Source organism: Choloepus didactylus, chromosome 7 (genome assembly GCF_015220235.1).
Source record: "Choloepus didactylus isolate mChoDid1 chromosome 7, mChoDid1.pri, whole genome shotgun sequence".
Classification (NCBI taxonomy): Eukaryota; Metazoa; Chordata; class Mammalia; order Pilosa; family Megalonychidae; genus Choloepus; species Choloepus didactylus.
In genome coordinates this window covers 139,755,352-139,772,663 of record NC_051313.1, presented here as the reverse complement: position 1 = coordinate 139,772,663, position 17,312 = coordinate 139,755,352, and the positions used below count along the sequence as shown (strand labels likewise).

At 41.8% G+C, this 17,312-nt stretch overlaps 1 protein-coding gene across 4 annotated transcripts in view; it reads left to right on the top strand.

Moving 5' to 3' along the window:
• The first annotated feature begins 5,559 nt into the window (after nucleotides 1–5,559).
• The window catches only part of SIRT5 (sirtuin 5), a 43,401-nt gene continuing 31,648 nt past the window's right edge, over nucleotides 5,560–17,312 (top strand). For all 4 annotated transcript variants that reach the window (XR_005217936.1, XM_037843578.1, XM_037843577.1 and 1 more), the window contains exon 1: nucleotides 5,560–5,635. The gene's annotated coding sequence lies outside the window, so the exon portion shown is untranslated. The remainder of the gene's footprint in view (nucleotides 5,636–17,312) is intronic.

Below are 17,312 nucleotides of genomic sequence, written 5' to 3'. Positions count from 1 at the left end.
GAATGTGCAGGCGTATCCTTCTCTTTTCCCTGAAACCATCCTAATATACTAGTGAAGTAAAAAGAGAAAGTGTAAGCCCATGAGACCAAAGAGATTTGGCAAAAATAGCAGCTAAGAAATAGAAACAAATTTTGAGACAGTGGGAAAAGGATAGAGGAATTACCAGAGCTGAGAAAGCTGAATGTCAGTGCTAGCAGAGGGCCTCACAAAGAGAGGGAAGATGCCACAGGCCCTGGAAGGTTTAGGAATTTGAGGTTCTGGGTAATAATGAAAACAAACAAATAGGCAAAAGGGTGATTAAGTCTTAAGACCAGAATCAGGGAGTTTGATAGAATGTTTCTAAAAGAATCACACACCCAAGCAAGAGGTTTATTTGCTGGAAAAATTGAACCAGGTGTATACCAGACTTGGGGACAGGAGGCAGAGCAAAGTGGAGGAGAGGTGCTAAACAACAACAAAAAGGTTTAAGAGAAAGTCTACATTCTAAATAGTAAAGCCCTTCTACCCCTATCCCAAGCCCTCTTCCACAACTCAGTCACAGAGACCCTGGCAAACAGGCAGACACCCTCAGCATGGTCTTCCTTTAAAAAAAAAAAAAACAACCTGAAGTCCTCAAAGACTGACTTTTTTTGGGGACCCCCAGTGAACTGTCCTCACCCAGTCAGTGAGGCCAACAGTCAACCCCATCCTCTCTCTCTGCCTGTGGTGGTTTGGAGCTATATGTACCACAGAGAAACATGTTCTTAAACTTACCCCATTCCTGTGGGTATGAACCCATGGTAAGTAGGACCTTTGGATGAGGCGACTTCAGTTAAGGTGTTGTGGCCCAGATGAACGAGAATAGGTCTTAAACCTATTACTGCAGTCCTTTATAGGCAGAATGAGATTCAGACAGAGAGAAAGTCATGGAAACCAGAAGAAAACTGAGAGTCCTCCATGTAACTTGCCATGTGACACGGGATCCCAGGACCAATCACCAGCAGCCAGCCGTAGAAGGCCGCAGTCTTTAGGGAGAAGGGATTGCCTTGCCAATGCCTTGATTTGGACTTTTTTCCTAACCTCAAAACCATGAGCCATTAAATTCCCATTGTTTTTGCCAACCCATTGCCTTGTATTTGCATGAGCAGCCAAGGAAACTAAAACACTGCCCCATCACAAGCACACACACAGCGCATCCTGTCATATTTCTGGAGTCTTGCTTATGAACAGGCAGTCATAGACCAAAACACACAGAACAAAGGACGTAGGAGAAAATAGAGACAATGCAGGAGACAGAAGAAAAAATTTCAAACATTAGAATAGATATATGCAATGTTTCTGGCTGTCTCAAATTTTGGCTTAAATTTAGAAGGTTGAGAACAAAATAGTAGGTGACAAACACCCCCACCTGCGTGAATCCTATGGAGGGGCACAATGAATAACCCCTGGGCATGGGAGGCAGACTGCGAGCCACTTTGTGACCAAGGGAAGATAATTGAATCTTTCTGTGCTTCAGTTTCCTCATCTGTAAAATCCAGGCAATCAGAGCTCTCACTTCGTAGAGATGTTGTGAGCATCAGAGATGATCATAGTACGTGGAAAGTGCTCAGAGCAGTGATTGGCATTTGGAAAGAGCTCAGTCAAGTGTCAGCTCTTGCTGCTGTTATTCTCTCTTGAGCCCCCCTCTGACATATAAAAGGAAAAACATTCTGTGGAATAGCTGTCAAAATGCAGGGGTGTTTCCTACCTCCACATGGGGGAGGAATGGGGTGCTCTTTCCTTGCCCTCAAGCCAAGTGAGGTGGGCTTCCAGAAAACCACCCAGAGAACTTGACCAGTGTGCCCTGGAGCCGCAGGGACTCAGGGACGGGTATCCAGTATGTGCCTGAAAAAGGTCAAAAGTGACAGGATGGCTAGATGAGCACCCAGTTTGGGTTACTTTGGGAAAGGCCTTCATTTCCCGAGTTTGGCAGGGAAAGGGTACATGCATGCTTTCCATGGGCCTGATGTGGGCCCGCGGAAGGGGAGTTGGCGATGATTTGTTGTCTTGGAAAGGATCTGGGGCTTTCTGCCAGGAAAGTGGTTCTTTTGGCTGGAAGGGGTTCAAACATACCAAGATGCAGAAATGGAGGAGGCTTTGACTATATGGAAAGTCTTTTGGTTAAAAGACCTCTCCCACAAATATATAGGTCTTCCACAAGAGAAATAATCAGCCTTTGGAACCTGCTAAGAATTTGAACCAGATCTTTCAAGTATCCCAGAAATTTCCTCAAGCAAGGAGCTTCTCACTTACTCTCTCCTCCCCCCACTCAACCATAGACAACCCTCCACTCAGTGGTAAATACCAGTGAATGTAGATTAGTGGACGCCTGGTGGGGGGTAGATGGGAATGCAAAGGGAAAACTGTCCGTTAATCAGGGTGGAAATGAAAAGGTCCAACTGGGAAATTTTCTTTGAGTGGGACAGTGTTATTCTTCCATTTGATATCTTCAAAAAGATAAAAGAAAAATCCTGCAGTCAACGAAACAAACAACAAACTAGATACCATAAACACAGGTGTTGGGTATCGAATCAAGGCCCCCACAAAAGAGATGCTCAAGTCTGAATCTGCTTTCCTGTGGGTGTGAAGAGAGAGGGAATTCAGATGTACTCTGCCAGGGAAAGCCACAGGAAGCAACCTGAAATCAGAAGAAGCTGGAGAGGAGAGAGTGTGCCATGTGATGGAGTCTGGGAAAAGTATGGCCTTGTGACGTCTTGAATTTGGACTTCTAGCCTTCACTAACCGTGAGATAAAATGCTTGGGGTTTAAACCAACCCATTGCATAGTATTTGTCATAGCAGCTCTGGTAAACAGAGATGACGTGAATAAAAGAACAGGGCTCTAGGACACTGATAATTTGGGCACCTGCTCCCCTACAGTCCCTACCACCCAAGCACTGAAAGGCTATGTGCTATTTGCTCCAGAACTCTGATGCAGCTTCTTCACAACCCTGCTTTCCTCATAGAGCATGCAAACTTTTGCAACCCCTATTTTCCTGTCCGCCACCACTGAGTTCAATTATTCATGCCGATTTTATTTAAGTGTGTGCTGAGTGCATTGGTACTGTGTGTGGCAGGTCTGTAAGAACAGTCTGGATACATATAGGCAAATGCACTGATCAGTCGACTGAAGTTAGAGCTGCAGCCAACCCTGAGTGGTATGTGCAGGGATCTATCTTAGGGCAGGGTCATTCTTGGGGTTGACTGTCCCTCAGGCCACAACTCAGGAAACTAGAAAACCTGAGAGGGTGTGCAGAGAAGGCCTTGCTTTTGCTTGTGATGCATGCGGGTGGGGAAAGGGGTGTGGCATCTTCACATAGAACAGGCTGAAACTGGGACACAGAATCTCGTAGAGCTAGGATTTTGCACAATGGCTAAATTGTTTGTCTCTTGTAGTTTTGCCATCTTGATGTTTATTTTCTTTTTATTCTCCCTTAGCATTTGAGTAAAACCCTTAAAAAGTTTTGGCCTTCTTATTCCGTGTGCCAAAATAAATCAGTCAGTAAAATGCAACAGGCATGGTGTTTATGTCCATGTTTATATGTGCACCAGAGGTCTAAGGAGGACACAGTTCACCCCTGAGGGGTAGCATGATAATCAGTTAAGTGACCCAAAGAGAATATAAAACTCAGGGTGGGAGAATTTCTTTCCCGAGGTAAAGTGTGGTCTGTTTGAACTTCATTAAAAGAAGGTGGCAATTCTATCTTCCAATATATCTGTCTTCCAAACTGTTATATCATTTACCTGGTTATTCCAGGAAAACCTCTATAGAATGAGTTATCCATAAACTGTTTCACTGGTTTATTTTTTGTTTTTCTGCTGTTGTGGACTCATAAGCAAAAAAAAAAAAAAGTTAGTTTGCCTATTCATTTTAGTAAAGATAACCAACTCATCATCCTCTAAGTTCTGGGTTGCTTCTCCTGTGAGGTTGTTAATTCATTCATTCAATACATACTAATTGCGCATCTACTACTAGGGATTGTGAGGTGCTGGGAATATGAGGGTGAACAAAACGAAACAAGTTCGTCTCCTTCAGGGGTCTTACAGCCTGGGATGTGTGTGCGGAACTTTAATCAAAGAGAAACACATTTGAAACCTTGACTAGAATAAGCGCTGTGAAGGCTTCCCTGGGGAAGTGACAATTGAGCTGAGACTGGAAGGGTAGGAGGAGGGAGTGGGAAAAGAGCATTTGAGAAGAGGGAACAGCCTTTATTTCAGGGCTGAAAGTTTTGTTTTGGAAGGGCAAGTGCATCAAGAAATTAAGCTGGAGTTGCTTGAAAGATGGAAAGATGCGGGGGGGAGGGCAATGATTCAAGAAGAGGCATAGCCTGACGCTGGTGGGGGAGCTGGCTCTTCCAAGCCTGGGAGAAGGGATGGGGTAGAAGCATGGTGTGGTGGATGACTGTGGGTGGTGGACTCCTGGAACTCAATGGAATGCAATGCCCCAGAGATGGACTCTTTAGGCTTTGTGGATCATGGAAGGTTGCAATGAAGGGCGCTAGCCAGTATCTGACAGAGGTAAAGGATGAACACTTGTTGGCCAATAAGATAAGCAAAGAAAGCAATGGAACAACAATTTAATGAGGCAATATATGTGGTGGCTCAGACCCTTGAGGCTGGGGCCAAAGCACCCAGGTTCAAATCCCAGCTCTACTCCTTATTAGCTTTGTGACTTGGGCAGTTACTTGATCTCTTTGGGCCTCAGTTTCCCCACCTGTAAGTGGAGATAACAGTACCTACTTCATAAGGTGGTAGGAAAGATTTAAATGGGGTAATACCATGCCAAGTTCTTAGAATAGTGTCTGACACAAAGTAAGCATCTATACGTGTAAGGAAAATAACAGCTAGATATGATAGTGCCACCAATTTTCTTAACCTCTGAGGTGCTGGTACAACCTAGAGGAGCAAAAGGGGCCCCCAAATGGGCTGGGTTTCCAGCCAAACTATAGCAAGTGGTTGAGGTTACAGTTAGGGAAAAAAGTTAATGTAATATTTCTTGCACCCCAGTTCCCAGACTACGTTCCTTCCTGTCCATTGGTGTGCCCAACGCAATTCCATTTCTAGGAAAAGTGGTAAACCTGCACCAAAGAAAAGGAAAGGGGGCCGTTTTTTTAAGGGAACTCAGACAAGTGGAGCTACGTTGAGCTCATTTGGACACCCGGATAAAGGTCTTAGCACCAGCTAAAGTTATGCAATGCACCTGCACAGAGGAACAGGCTGCATTCTTCATTGGGTTAGACAGATCTAGTGGGTTAGCCTGGGAACCCTTCTTACCACCATTTGAAATAGCGTTACGTTGAGTGTGATCCAATCGCTAGCTCAAGGAGGAAGCAGAGCAATTAGTAATTCACGACATATGGGGGGGGTGGTTGTGGTGGCAAAGACAAAGCAAGAAACGGCTCACCCCACCCCCACCGTCGCCCAAAGAAAGAAAGAAAAATTATCTTTCAATAAAAACAAGACGGGAAACGCTTCCACAGCTGGCGAGCCCGGACCAGGTCTGGGTCTCCGGCAGGGGCCGCTGTGGCCGAGACAGGCCGGCTGGGTGCGCTCCGCCCCTCGGCCTCCGCGTCCACCTCCGGGCCCGGACTCGGGCCCGCCATTCCCGCCTCCTGCAGGTGCGTCCCCGCCTGGGCTGCGCCGGGGTCTTCGAAGCCTCCCTGGCTCTGGCCGCGGGGTCCCAGCCGAGTACCGGGTTCGGAGGATTGCGCGCTTCCCGACCCATTGCGGACTGCCGGGCTCTTGGGGTCGCGGGTTATGTGACCCCGGCGCGGGCGCGCGCCGCAGACTCCGGGGTGGACCCCCGGGCCGGCTTTCCCCCTGGTGGCTCGCAGGCAGGGCTCGCAGCGTCCCGAGGCTATAGTCCCGAAGGCGCGGAAGGGGGCGCCGGGGGCTCACCGGCGGGGCCATGTTTTCTGAGCGCAGCGTGGAGGGCTCTGAGGCAGGGCCGGGGCGGCAGATAAGAAGCGAGTTAGAAAGAGACGGGTCCGGAGCAGGTGGGCCCGGGGGAGCTGCTGTGACTGGGGAGCCCCGAAATCTCCGAGCAGAGCCTGCCCTTTAGGACTCTGGCACTGCAGCAGCCGGAGCAGCAGAAGATGGTGGCGGGGCCGGGCTGGTGGCAGTGGGGATGGGAGCGGGGGGCGGATTCGGGACGTAGTTTGAAGGTGGAGCCTTCAGGATTTGCGGAATAGCCGGGCTGGGGAGTGTGAGAGGAAACGGGTCCGGCTGAGGTCTTGGGGCGGAGCCGCCGGGAGAATGGTGCCTTACGCTGAGGGGAGGAAGGCTTTGGGAGGACTAGGCTTGGGTGAAGTGGGGGAGCTCGAGTGTGCGGTGCAGCGATCTTCTGGGCTTTGGAGGGGGGATGCAGAGAAGTCACTGGGCGCTGCAGTGTGGAGGACTGGGAGGACTGGCGGAGGGGTGACGGTGTCAGATCCACAGGTAGGAAGAGCGCGGGGACAGGTGCGGGAAGGAGGAACCAACAAAGGAGTTGAGAAGGAACAGCCAGGGAGGTAGGAAAGCCTGAAGAGGCTGGCGTCTGGCAGCCAGGGGAAGCAAGTGTTCCCGGAGGAGTGATCAGCTGGGTCACAGACTAGACAAGATCAAGTAGGAGGCTGGAAATTCTGCCACTTGATTTAGCAACGTAGAGGTCGCTGGTGACTTTGACAAGTGGGGGTGGTGGTGAAGTCAGTTCCTCAGCGTAGATGCCTGCGGCCGGTGCCAAGCACTGCATTTAGCTCATAGGTGTGCAGAATGGATCTATTGAAAGCCTGTAAGCTGTGTAAGGTTTTGCATTTCCTTTACAATATAATTACCATGTCGTTTAAGTTAATATTTTCTGGAAAATTTTTCTCTCAAATTCCTGACATAATCTTTGATTTACTGTATTTTTCAGAATTAGTGGGGTGGCCCTTTTTTTTCACAGGGAGCATGCAGACTTTCTAATTTGGAAGGTGAGCTTCAGTTGTGAAGGAAAGCCTCGTTAGAAAGGGGACTGCCCTTAATGTGGAGTAGTCAGTTTCTGGGTGCCTGTCCAGCACCCAGAAAGTTCCCAATGACAGTGAATGAGTTTATTTCCTCCCCAGAAGCCTCTCTTCTCACCCTGAATAAAAAATCAAGACAGAGAAAATGGTGACTTTATCAAGGGCACTTTTCATTCCTGAGACCCCTGGAATAGATAACCTGAGTTTCCGGGTTCTCTCAGTGGTGCCCTGCCCTCCCATCCGTGCCCAGCATTTGCTTTCAGGCTCCAACAGGGTCCTAAGCTTGTGGAAGGTAGAACCACCTACTATATATATATTTTTAGTATGTATGTGATTAGACATTACAATTCACATAAGATGAGAACTAAAGTTACCTTCCCCAGAAGTATCTGCTGACTGCATTTCCTAGGCAAAGAATTTAGAATCTAGTGCTTTTTGGAAATACCAAAATATTAGTAAGTAAAACTTTGTGTTTAATTAATTTGAGTACAAGCATGCTGATGAAAGTAATTAGTTAATAATGGAAACACTTGAATAGAAAAACCTAGAAAAACTTGAATAGAAAAACACTTGAATAGAAAAAATAGAAAAAATTGAGTAAGAAAAAATTAGTAACATCTTACCCAGATAATACAATGCCTAATTTTGTCGATACTACAATTAAAAATCCCAGTATATATTCCTGTTTTTTTCATATGTCCCAATAATGTCCTTTAAAAATGTGCATATATCTGCGTGTTTATGTATATTATTAGAGCAGTTGTAGGTTTACAGAAAAATCCAGAAAGTACAGACTTCCCAAATAGCCCCCCACATGCAGTTTTCCCTATTTCTATTATTTTACATTAGTGTGATACATCTGTTACAATTGATGAAACAATGCTATAATTATAGTTTACATTAGGGTGCACTTGTGTGTTGTACAGTTCTATGACTTTTTAAAAATTTGTTATGGTGGTAACATATTTACAACTTAAAATTGCCCATTTTAACCACTTTCAGGTATACAATTCAGTGATGTTAATTACTTTTACTATGTTGTACTATGGTTACCACCATCTACTGCCAAAACTTTTTCATCACCCCAAACAGAAACTCTGTATCAATTAAGCATTAATTCCCCATTTCTGCCCCTAATAACCTGTATTCTGATTTTTGAGTCCATGAATTTGGATATTCTAGTTATTATACATGCACTAGATCATATATTTTTCCTTTTGCATTTTGGCTTATTTCACTCAACATGATGTCTTCAAGGGTCACCTTGTTGTAGCATGTATCAAAACGTCATTTCTTTTTACAGCTGAATAATATTCCATTGTGTGTGTGTATAAACATATATATATATACATACACACACACGCACACATGTCACATTTTGTTTACCCATTCATCTGTCAATGGGCACTTGAGTTGCTTCCACCTTTTGGCTACTGTGAATAATGCCAACATGAATATTGGTGTGCAAATATATCTGCTGAAGTCCCTGCTTTCAGTTCTTTGGGGCATATATCTAAAAGTGGGCTTGTTGGGTGGTAATTCTATTTTTAACATTCTTAGGAAATACCAAACTTTTCCACAGTGGTTCACAATTTTACATTCTCACCGAAAATGTATGAGGGTTTCTATTTCTCCACATCCTCTCCAACACTTGTTTTCCATTTTTGTATTTTAAAATAGCCATTCTAGTGGGTGTGAAGTGGTATCTCATTGTGCATTTCCCTGATGGCTTTTGATGTTGAACATCTTTTCATGTGCTTATTGGCCATCTATGTACCTTCTTTGGAGAAATGTCTATTCAAGTCCTTTACTCATTTTAGAATTGATTTTATCTTTTTGTTGTTCAGTTGTAGGACTTCTTTATATATTCTGAATATGAAACCCTTAACAGATATATGCTTTCTAAATATTTTCTCCCATTCTGTAGGGTGTCTTCTTACTTTTTTGGTAGTATCCTTTGTACAAAAGTTTTTAATTTCAATGAAGTCTGATTAATCTTTTTTCGTTTGTTGGTGTAACGTCTAAAAAGCCATTGCCTAATAGAAAGTCCTGAAGATGTTCCCCTATGTTTTCTAGTAGTCTTATAGTTTTAGTTCTTCTGTTTAGGTCTTTGATCTGTTTTGGTCATATTTTCGTATATAGTATAAGGTAGGAATTCACTTTCATTCTTTTGCCTGCAGATATATAGTTTTTTTGAAGAGACTATTCTTTCTCCATTGAGAAACTTGGCCACCTTGTCAAAAATCAGTTGACCATAGATGTGAGGGTTTATTTCTGAACTTTCAGTTTGATTTCATTGGTCTATATGTCTGTCCTTTTGCCAGTACTACACTGCTTACGGTAGCTTGGTAATAAGTTTTAAAATGAGGAAGTATGGTTCTTCCAACTGTATTCTTTTTCAGGATGGTTTTGGCTATTCACAGCTCCTTATCCTTCCATCTGAATTTGATGATTGGATTTTCCATTTCTGTAAAGATTGTGTTGAATCTGTAAATTGCTTTGGGTAGGCATGACATCTTAATATTTAGTATTTCAATCCATAAACATAGAATTTCCTTTCATTTTATTTAGGTGTTCTTTCTGTTTTGTTTTTGTTATAATTCATATATAATAAAATTAACCCTTTTTTAGGGTACAGTTCTCAGTTTTGACAGACACAATCATGTAACTACCACCATAATTAAGATACAAGATAATTCCATCACTACCACCACCCCTGCCCTGGCACCAAAACCCCTTCATGTCACATATTATTCTGTCCTCCCCCCCCACCTCTGGCAACCCTTGATATGATTTTGTCTGTTCTAGAATGTCATATAAATAGAAACACACATACATTCTTTTTTATAGCAGCCATATTGCATATTGTGAATGTACCATCATTTGTTGAACTTGTCTTCTACAGATGAACACTTAGGTTGATTCCAGTGTCTTGTAATTAATGAGAGTTTCTGATAGAGAAATGACATTTTGAAATGCATTTGTAATTTTGATAGGTATTGTCAGTTTGCCCTCCAGAGGAATTGTATTTTTTAGGGGAAAGTGTTATTTTTCTATTTTTCCTATTTCTGCCACGCTTTAATTCTCAGTTCTTCCAATAGTTTGCCTCACTAGATGGAAGTTGACTCTTCCATTACCCTTTTGATGTCATTCATCCAAGTGTTGCCTTTCTCTGTGCTTGCTTTTCTTTTATAACATTCCTCAGGTGTAGATAAAGATGAGCTAAATGTGCCTTAAGATTCACAAGCTTCTTTTTTTTAAAGCAGTTTTATTGAGATAGATTGACACACCAGATAATCATCTGGTACAATCGGTGGTTTATAGTATCATCAGATAGTTGTGCTTTCATCACCACAGTCAATTGTTGAACATTTTCATTACCCAAAAAAAGAAAATAGAAAAAAGAAATAAAAAGAACACCCAATGTTAGCTTTATAAAATGAGTTACGTAGGGTTCCATTTTCCTCAATTTTTTGAAAGAGTTTAAGTAAGATGGTGTCAGTTCTTTTTGGAAAGTTTGGTAGAATTCCCCTGTGAAGCCATCTGGCCCTGGGCATTTATTTCTGGGAAGCTTTTTGATGACTGATGGGATCTCTTTGTTTGTGATTGGTTTGTTGAGGTCTTCTATTTCTTCTCTGGACAGTTTAGGTTGTTCATGTGTTTCCAGGAAATTGTCCATTTCCTCTATGTTATCTAGTTTGTTGGCGTACAGTTGTTCATAGTGTCCTCTTAGGATTTTTTAAATTTCTTCGGGATCTGCAGTAATGTCCCCTCTCTCCTTTATTATTTTGTTTATTTGGGTCTTCTCTCTTTTTAATTTTGTCAGACTAGCTAGGGGCTTGTCAATCTTGTTGATCTTCTCAAAGAACCAACTTTTGGTGTTATTTATTCTTTCTATTGTTTTATTGTTCTCTATGTCATTTAGTTCTGCTTTAATCCTTGTTATTTCTTTTCTTTTACTTGGTTTAGGATTAGTTTGCTGTTCATTTTCTAGTTTCTTCAGTTGTTCCAATAGTTCTTTGGTTTTAGCTCTTTCTTCCTTTTTAATGTGTGCATTTAGAGCTATGAATTTCCCTTTGCTACATCCCATAAGTTTTGATATGTTGTGCTCCTGTTTTCATTCGTCTTTGGATATTTAGCAATTTCTCTTGCTATTTCTTCTTTAACCCACTGATTGTTTAGTAGTGTGTTTAACCTCTAGATATTTGTGAATGTTCTAAATCTTTGATGGTTATTGACTTCTAGGTGTATTCCATTGTGATCAAAGAATGTGCTTTGAATAATTTCAATCTTTTTAAATTTATTGAGGCTTGTTTTGTGGCCCAGCATATGATCTATTCTGGAGAAAGTTCTGTGAGCATTAGAGAAGAATGTATATCCTGGTGATTTGGGATGTAATGCTGTATCTATGTCTGTTAAGTCAAATTCATTTATCAGATTGTTGAGGTTTTCAATTTCCTTATTGGACTTCTGTCTGGTTGATCTATCTATAGGAGAGAGTGATGTATTGAAGTCTCCCACAATTATTGTGGAAATATCTATTGCTTCCTTCAGTTTTGCCAATGTTTGTCTCGTGTACTTTGGGGCACCTTGATTGGGTGCACAGACATTTATGATTGTTATTTCTTCTTGTTGAATTGTCCCTTTTATTGTTCTATAGTGTCCTTTTCCTCTTATGACATCCTTGTATTTCAAGTCTATTTTATCTGAGATTGATATTGCTAATCCAGCTTTCTTTTGGCTGTAGCTTGCATGGAATATTTTTTTCCATCCTTTCACTTTCAATTTCTTTGTGTCTCTGGGTCTAAGATGAGTCTCTTGTAAGCAACGTATTGATAGTTCATATTTTTTAATCCATTCTGCCATTCTGTATCTTATAATGGGGGGGTTTAATCTGTTCATATTCAATGTTATTACTGTGAAGGCAGTTCTTCAATCAGCCATCATATCCTTTGGTTTTTACTTGTTAGATATATTTTTTCCTCTCTCTCTTTATTTCCTTTAAGGTATCCTTACTAAAGCTCTTCAGTTCTGAGCTCTTCTCTATACGTCTCTCTCCTTTCCTTGTTTCTCTGTCGGCAGGGCTCCCTTTAGTATTTCTTGTAGGGCAGGTTTCTTGTTAAAAAATTCTCTCAGCATTTGTTTGTCTATGAAGATTTTAAGCTCTTCCTCAGTTTTGAAGGAGAGCTTTGCTAGATAAAGAATTCTGTGTTGGCAATTTTTCTCTTTCAGAATTTTAAATACATCATACCACTACCTTCTCGCCTCCATGGTGGCCGCTGAGTAGTCACTGCTTAGTTTTATGTTGTTTCCCTTGAATGTGGTGAATCACTTCTCTCTTGCTACTTTCAGAACTTTCTCCTTTTCAGCATTTGATAATCTGATCAGAATATGCCTTGGAGTGGGTTCATTTGGATTTATTCTGTTTGGAGTTCACTGGGCATCTGGGATTTGCATATTTATGTTGTTTAGAAGGATTGGGAAATTTTCTCCAACTATGTCTTTGAATACTCTTCCTAGACCTTTACCCTTCTCTTCCCCTTATGGAACACCAGTGATTCTTATATCTGTGCACTTTATGTTGTCCATAATTTGTCTGAGATCTACTTCAAATTTTTTTTTATTTTTTTCACCATTTGTTCTTTTGTGCTTTTACTTTTCGTCGTGCTATCCTCGAGTTTGCTAATTCTTTCCTCTGCCTCTTCAAATCTGGTCTTATGTGACTCAAGAATCTTTTAAATTTTATCAACAGAATCTTTTATTTCCATAAGAGCCACTATTTTTAAATTTACCCTTGCAAATTCTTCTTTATGGTCTTCTAGGGTCTTCATGTCCTTATATCCTGAGCCATGATATTGGCGTTTGTGAGTACTTCTCTGATTAATTGCTCCAAATTCTGTGTCTCCTCTGGCTTTTTAACTTAGGCATTTGGATTATCCATATCTTCTTGTTTCTTCAAATGCATTTTATTTTCTGTTGTTTTTGGCCTCTTAGGATTTGCTTATCTTGATAACGTTCTTTTAGGATATGTAGGCTTATTTGAACACTTATCTATAATTTGACAGAGCTACAGCTTGGTGGAGTGCACTTTCCCTGAGCTATCAGCAGATGGTGCTCCTGAGACACCTCTTACCCTCAAGCCAGATCTCCCCAACTTTGTCTTTGCACTAAGTGGGGGTCCAAACCATGTGGAAGTCCTATCACTGCACCAATTTTCTGTGTGCAGTGGGGACTTCCAGCCCTGTGGGTGAGGAGCATGCCCTATGCAATTTGGCAGGGAGATCACTTCAGGACAAAGTGATCCCAGCTTTTTCCCAGAGCTGCAGGTGGTGTACCCTGAGGCTGCAGACTTGCTCATCTCCCCCTCCAGATCAGATGCCCTGTAGTCCCTCTCTGCGGGGTGCCACGGGTCCCTGGGATTGGGGGAGGATTTCTGGCACTTCCATGTGGTACCCCTGCCTCTAGGCTGTGCACACCACGGGCTCCCATGGAGGAAGAGTAAATGCCATCGCAAACCCGCCGAATCCTGAATTCCCCTGAGGAGGCTTTCAGCCGGCCATGGTGCTATGTAGGGGTGTTTCCCAGCCAGCTGCAGATGGCTGCATGGGGCATGGAGAGATACCCCCTTCTGCTCTCCTCTGCCTGCTGCAATGGCCTAGCCCTGGCATGGGAGTTCTTGGCTGTGGGTCTGCCTGGCTGTGGCTTGGCTGCCCTTTCCCCTGGCAGCTTTCTGGGCTGGACCGTCACCCACTCATCTATGGCTTGGCTCCCTGCTCCCCCAGTGGCTTTCTAGGGCAAACACTCGCTTGTCTGCGGCTCAGCTCTCCACTCCCTGGTGGCTTTCCGGGCTGGACACTCACTCACTTGCCTACCTGCTGATATTTCTTCTCTTTCTTAAACTTGTCCTTTACACGGTCTTTCTCCAGTCTATAGCCTCCTCCAGAGTTTCATACAATACAGAATTGTCCTTTTTTTCATTGAATATCTGGAGAGAAGTTTTCAGTTGTGAGTTTTTCATATATGCTGTTTATCATATTGAGGAAGTTTCCTTCTATTCCTGTCTTTCGAAGTGTTTCTATCAAGAAAGGACGCTGGATTTTGTCAAATGCCTTTTCTCAGTTGAGAAATTCCCCTTCAATTTGTTTATGTGGTTTATAACATTGATTTTCTTGTGTCAAACTACCCTTGCATACCTACAATGAAACCGACTTGATCATGGTGTGCGATTCTTTGTAATGTGCTGTTGGATTCCATTTGCGAGTATTCTGTTGAGATTTTTGCTTCTCTATTCATTAGAGAGATTGGTCTGTAATTGTCTGTTCTTGCAGTATCTTTATCTGGCTTTGGTATGATGGTGGCTTCATAGAATTAATTAGGTAGCGTTCCCTCCCTTCAATTTTTTGAAAGTTTGAGCAGGATTGGTATTAATTCTTGTTGGAATGTGTTCTAGTTTGCTAATGCTGCTGGAATGCAAAACACCAGAGATGGATTGGCTTTTATAAAAGGGGGTTTATTTGATTACACAGTTACACATCAGCAATCAGGTACCTTCACTGGAGGATGGCCAATGGTGTCCAGAAAACCTCTGTTAGCTGGGAAGGCACATGGCTGGCGTCTGCTCCAAAGTTCTGATTTCAAAATGGCTTTCTCCCAGGACGTTCCCCTCTAGGCTGCAGTTCCTCAAAAATGTCACTCTTAATTGCACTTGGGGTATTTGTCCTCTCTTAGCTTCTCCGGAGCGAGAGTCTGCTTTCTACAGCCATCTTCAAACTCTCTCATCTGCAGCTCCTGTGCTTTCTTCAAAGTGTTCCCCTTGGCTGTAGCTCCTCTGCAGAACATCACTCACAGCTGCACTGAGTTCTCCCTGTCCGCCAGCTCATTTATGTGGCTCCAGTGACTCAACTTAGACCCACCCCGAATGGGCAAAGCAACACCTCCATGGAAATTATCCAATCAGAGTCATCACCCACAGCTGGGTGGGGCGCATCTCCACAGAAACACTCAAAGAATTACAATCTAATCAACACTGATGATGTCTGCCCACACAAGATTACAACAAAGATAAAGGCGTTTGGGGGACATAATACATTCAAACTGGCACAGAATGATAGGTAGAATTTTCATCTAAGTTGTCTAATTTGTTGGAATATAGTTGTTCACAGTGTCCTCTTATGATCACTTTTATTTATGTAGGGTTGGTAGTAATGTCCCCCCATCATTTTTTATTTTGTTTATTTGCATCTTTTCTCTTTTTTCATTTGTTAGTCTAGCTAAGGGTTTGTCAATTTTATTGTTCTTCTCAAGGAACCAGCTTTTTGTTTCGTTGGTTCTCTCTATTGTTTTTTTTTTTTTTTTGTTGTTGTTGTTGTTCTCAGTTTCATTTGTTTTAGCTCTTATCTTTGTTATTGCTTTCCTTCTGCTTGCTTTGGGATTAGTTTGCTGTTCGTTCTCTAGTTTTCCCAGGTGTGTAGTTAGGCCTGTGATTTTAGCTCTTTTTTCCTTTTTAATGTAGTCATTTAGGAGTATAAATTTCCCTCTCAGAACTGCCTTTGCTGCATCCCATAAGTTTGGGTATGTTGTATTCTCATTTTGTCTCATGATATTTACTGATTTCCCTTGCAGTATCTTCTTTGAACCACTGATGGTTAAAGAGTGTGCTGTTTACATCCATATATTTGTGAATTTTCCACTTCTCTGTCTGTTATTGATTTCCAACTTCATTCCATTATGATCAGAGGAAGTGCTTTGTATAATTTCAGTCTTCTTAAATTTATTGAGACCTGTTTTGTGACCCAGCATGTGGTCTATCCTGGAGAATGACCCATGGGCACTTGAGAAGAATGTATATTCTGCTGTTTTGGGGTGAATTATTTTGTATATGTCTGTTAGGTCCAGTTCATTTGTCATGTTATTGAAATTCTCTGTTTCCATATTGAACCTCTAGATGTTCTATCATTTGATTAGAGTGATGTACTGAAGTCTCCAACTAGTATTGTAGAGATGTCTATTATTCTTTTCAGTTTTGCCACTTTGCCTCATGTATTTTGGGGCACCCTGGTTAGGTGCATAAATATTTATGATAGTTATTTCTTCTTGGTGGATTGCTGCTTTTACTAACATACAGTGTCCTTCTTTGATCTTATTACATTTTTGTATTTAAAGTCTATTTTGTCTGATATTAATATAGTTATCCCAGCTCTTTTTTGATTACTTTTTGCATGGAATATCTTTTTCCAGCCTTTCACTTTCAACCTAATTATATCCTTGGGTCTCTTGTAGACAACATATAGATGGATCATACTTTTTTATCCATTCTGCCAATTTGTCTTTTGATTGATTTGATTGAGTGGTTGATTCAATTAAAGTAATAATACATTCAGTGTTATTACTGTAAAGGCAGTACTTATTTTAACCATCTTATCTTTGGCTTTACGTGTTATATCTTATTCTTGTCACTCTTTTTGCTGTTTTTGTTACCCTTTCTGATAATCTTCATTTCTACACTCTCCTCCAAGCCTCTCTCTCCTGTCTTTTCTTTTCAGCCAGCAGAACTCCCTTGGTAGTTCTTGTAGGGCAGGTCACTTGTTAACAGATTCTCTCAGCTTCTGTTTATCTGTGAATGGTTTAAACTATCCCTCATTTTTGAAGGACAGTTTTGTTGGCTAAGAATTCTTGGTTGGCAGTTTTTTTCTTTCAGTATCTTAAATATTTTCAGTATCATACCACTGCCTTCTCACCTCCATCATTTCTGATGGGAAATTGGCACTTAGCCTTATTGAGTGTCCCTTTTATTTGATGGATTGCTTTTCTCTTGCTGCTTTCAGAATTCTCTCTTTATTTTTGGCACTTGAAATTCTGATTAGTATGTGTCTTAGAGTAGGTCTATTTTGATTTATTCTGTTTGGAATATGTTGCGCTTCTTGGACATATGTATGTCATTCATAAGAGTTGGGAAAATTTTGGCCATTATTTCCTCAAACATTCTTCCTCTTCTCTCTTCTCCTTTTCTTCTGAGACAACTGTGGTATGAATGTGTGCTTCATTCTGTCATTCAGTTCTCTGAGTCCCTGCTAATTTTTTCCCATTCTTTTCTCTCTCTTTTCTTCTGTCTGTTCAATTCCCAATGTCCTGTATTCTAGCTTGCTGATCCTTTCTTCTGCCTATTCAAATCTGTTGTATGCCTCTAGTGTATTTTTAATCTCATCTATTCTGCCTTTCATTCTCATAATTTCTGTTGTTTTTCTTTGCATGTTTTCAAATTCTTCTTTATGATTACTCAGTATCTTCTTTAATATCCTTTATCTCTTTAGCCATA